General features: G+C 36.4%; 1 long non-coding RNA gene across 1 annotated transcript in view; it reads right to left on the bottom strand.

The window, feature by feature from the left end:
• LOC125043603 overlaps positions 1 to 2946 on the bottom strand; it is a 4925-nt gene extending 1979 nt beyond the window's left edge. Inside the window, exon 1 of the long non-coding RNA XR_007116432.1 lies at positions 2814 to 2946. This is a non-coding gene — a long non-coding RNA (uncharacterized LOC125043603). The remainder of the gene's footprint in view (positions 1 to 2813) is intronic.
• Between the last annotated feature and the right edge of the window lie 930 nt (positions 2947 to 3876).

Genomic DNA, 3876 nt, shown 5'->3' on the forward strand with positions numbered 1-3876 from the left:
TGTAAAACGAACAAATCTGTACTGTGAAATAAAATAAACTCTTATGATAATAGCATGGAAGATTGTATCTGCTTTACATTAACATGGAGTGCTTGTAAAATCACGTGAATGCTAAGGCCCACGATTATGTTAAATCATGAACTCTTGGACTGGAAAAAATGAATAACAAAAGCTTCTATCCACTTAAGGCTTCACAGTCTGTCCATAACTCTCCATGACTAAGTCTCTGCCACTCATTTATGTCAAATGATATCGTCGATCCTTCCGATGAAAAAACAAGGTCTACCAAACTCCATTTGACAGAAGATTACATGGCCGACCATCTCCACTTGCTTTCAAGTATGCTTTGATCCGTTTCAAAACAAAAAAGAAGCGTTCGCCGCTAGATGTAGTGATTGAAATAGTTAACAATATGCAAAACATATTCAGGATTTGAAAGAAAGGTAATGGGTAATCTGTTTAGATATCTTTACATGTAAAATAGGCTATACTTACTTTGTTTCAAGATACCTTTTGCTGTATGAACTTAAGAAATAGGTAGAATACAAACTTAACTTTTCTCCATCTAAGAACGGTTCAACTGATGTTTTAAGATACTTGCCTGAACTCTAAATTGTAATGGCTTATTGTTTATTGTTTTTTGTTTTTTTCATTCTAGACCGGTATAACAGCTCAGAATATATCCGAGGTTATTTTAGGCTAGGCTGTTTTGTATCCCCGTGTATAAAATGGACTAGGCCAGAATATACCTCTTCCACTTTGCTTGCAACATGTATATTAATATATCGATGAGAGACTGCACTGATATCTTACAGCCAATTTCAGACGTTTTCTTTTTGGGGTAAACAGCCTCAAGAAATCTGTAAAAGTAAGAATGCTTGCAGATATTCCTTGTGCATTGAATTCTACAAACTACCACATTAAACTCAAAATCAAAATGTTTACCATGATTATAAGGATCATTATAATCATAATGATGATCCTTCTTATCATTATCATTATTAAGAAAGTTTTTTTTTTCAGATCAGTAATAAGTGAGCATTCAAAAGCACACTGGAGTGTTTAGAAATGAATTGCAAATATAAGTCATGTATTTGCGGTTGAGTAAAGCAGCAAGTTGCATGCATTTGCTTATATTATTTTTTTGGACGTCGGTAGAAAGACGTCACGAGGATGTTCATTCGTTCATTAATAACAATGTAGATGAAGACGTGCAACTTGGCTGCCTTAATGAATCCCACAAGTGCATGCCTTGCATTTGCAAAACATTTCTGAACGCTTCACTGTGGTTTTGAATGTTTGAATGTTCACTTGTTACTGACCAGAATAAAGTTTTCTTGATTAGCAATACTGATAGTTATAGTAACAGTATTGTTTTTGTTTTGAAATGAACCTACAGTACATGGCAACGATATTGCTGCTCCTCCTCCTACTACTACTACTGGTTGTTATTATAGTTATAATGATTATTATATTTGCTATGATAATGATAATAATGCTGATGGTGATAATGGTGATGATGATGTAGATGATGATGATGGTGATGATTTTGATGATGATGATGATGGTGATGATGATAATGATAATGATAATGATAATGATAATGATAATGATGATGATGATGATGATGATGATATTTATAATAATGATGACAATAACACAGGTCACTTAAAAGTGGATATTAGTAACAAATTCACAAATGATTTGTATCTTTTAAATTTGACCATCATGAATTAAATTACAATTAAATTGCTTCCACAAGTTAGGTCGGTGAATATTTTTTTTTAATTTTGAGTTTGAGACTGTGATTCAATGCACAATGCACAAGGAGTACTGCGGTTGAGAGATCACTGCATGATCGGTATTCACAGCCATATAGTAATATATAAGCTACATGCAAAAGGGAAGCCCAACCCATTTACATACCCAGGGGTATAAACTGGCGAAAGAGAGAGAGAGAGAGAGAGAGAGAGAGAGAGAGAGAGAGAGAGAGAGAGAGAGAGAGAGAGAGAGAGAGAGAGAGAGAGAGAGAGAGAGAGAGGAGAGTAGAAAGAGGAGAGAGAGGGGAGAGAGAGAGAGGAGAGAGAGAGAGAGGTGAAAGAGAGAGAGAGAGAGAAAGAGAGAGAGAGAAAGACGAGGGTGGGGGGGAGGGGCATGATCACTGACATGTAAACATTAACATGTAACCCTTATTTACTCATGTAATCACACATTCATATATTTTTTACTAGTTAAATTATCCAAAACCTTCCTCAAAAAGGACCCTTCACATCCTATAAATTCACATACTCAAACTACATGCATTTACCATGAGGAAAATATCAGCTGAACATGAGAGACTGCACTGATATCTTACAGCATAGTTCAGACGTTTTCTTTTTGGGGTAAATAGCCCCGAGAAATCTATACAAAGTAAGAATTCTTGCAGCTGAACCAAGTGTACTTTTGTTAGTAAATATAAATTTAGGAGCAATATTTAAAACATAATACGGAAGAAGGCTTCAACATTAGCAGTTGACACCTGTTTGACTAACTGTAGCAGATTATATTTCTCAGCAGTGTATTTCTCTGCTACGGAGTAATCGTCCATCCCTGGAATGAAGCTAATGCACTTTAAGTCTAATGCGATTCGTTCTTCGTCATTTCTGCAGAGGTACTCTTGATCTACCTCTGTCAGGAAGTCTATAGCTGTGCGACTTCTTTGTCCTATCCGTAGCAACTAAATTATGGTTCTGTTTCGACTGAAAAGCCTCAGCATCTTGCGATCATATTTGATCGCTTGGTAAGTGTGCGCCCTCTACTGTGACCCTTACCTTATCTACAGAATAAGCACTGAAACGGATGTGGACTTCTTTATCCAAGCATTCAGTGTAGTAGTGGGCTTCCAAGCCCAGAACTTAATCTTTTTCTTCCACGATGGCAAGGTGGCATCTGACCTACCACTGCTGCTGCTCCTGCTACCAGGGTGGAGCCTCCATCCACCTGCTGTTGTGATTGCTGATGCAGGGCGCCTGCAGTTACTCGTCGGTCATTTGGATGTTATCACTGTTCATCTACGTCGTTGCCAATGTGATGTCTTCCTTTTTTCTTGTTCTTTCACTTGTTCTTCCTCTTATGTGCTGGTCTTGCATTGACCTAATTATATATATTTTTTATTAAATAAACAGTTTTGTTTATCATATTTATATCCTTATTTACTAGTATTACATCATAGAGCAAATCTGGAATCAGAAGAAGGGAATGGATGAGCACAGCATGGCTGAGCACAGATGACTCGGGGTGATCAAGTGGGGATGCACGAGCTATTAGTGGTGAAGTTGGAGAAGCTGGGACTGCCATGTAAGACTGGAACAGTAACTGGTGATGCTTGTGGGCGATGGATGTTCACAGTAAACATATTAATAAAAATCATATAAACGCATGTTTCAGCATGTAAAGGAAAATAAAGTAGCAAATACATATATAATATCATTTGTTAGAATCATTATATATTCTACAAAGCATTACAGTATGGAGATACATAACATGTGCAGGAATATCCCCACTGTGAATTCAAGTTTAAAAAGTGTACCTGTCTTATGTTTTTACTCATTTACTTATTTGACATTATTTTTTGTGCTGGAAGTCTGGTTCCAGACATGAGGCACACATCAGAGTTCCTTTTACCTGATTTCAATAAACATAATAATACAGGTTTGTGTTTATTTTCTAGGGTTGGTTTTAATGCTAGTTGTTTTGCGAAATATTAATGTGGTTGTCATGAATACATGGTTGTGAGAGTGTGTAATCGTTTTAATAATGTCTACGTTTTAGTCTCTAAAGAAGTCCCAGTTTCGATGACAGCATTTATGTTTGTTTAATGACTTCGCACATTTC

Source organism: Penaeus chinensis, chromosome 34, assembly GCF_019202785.1.
Source record: "Penaeus chinensis breed Huanghai No. 1 chromosome 34, ASM1920278v2, whole genome shotgun sequence".
NCBI classification, from domain to species: Eukaryota; Metazoa; Arthropoda; class Malacostraca; order Decapoda; family Penaeidae; genus Penaeus; species Penaeus chinensis.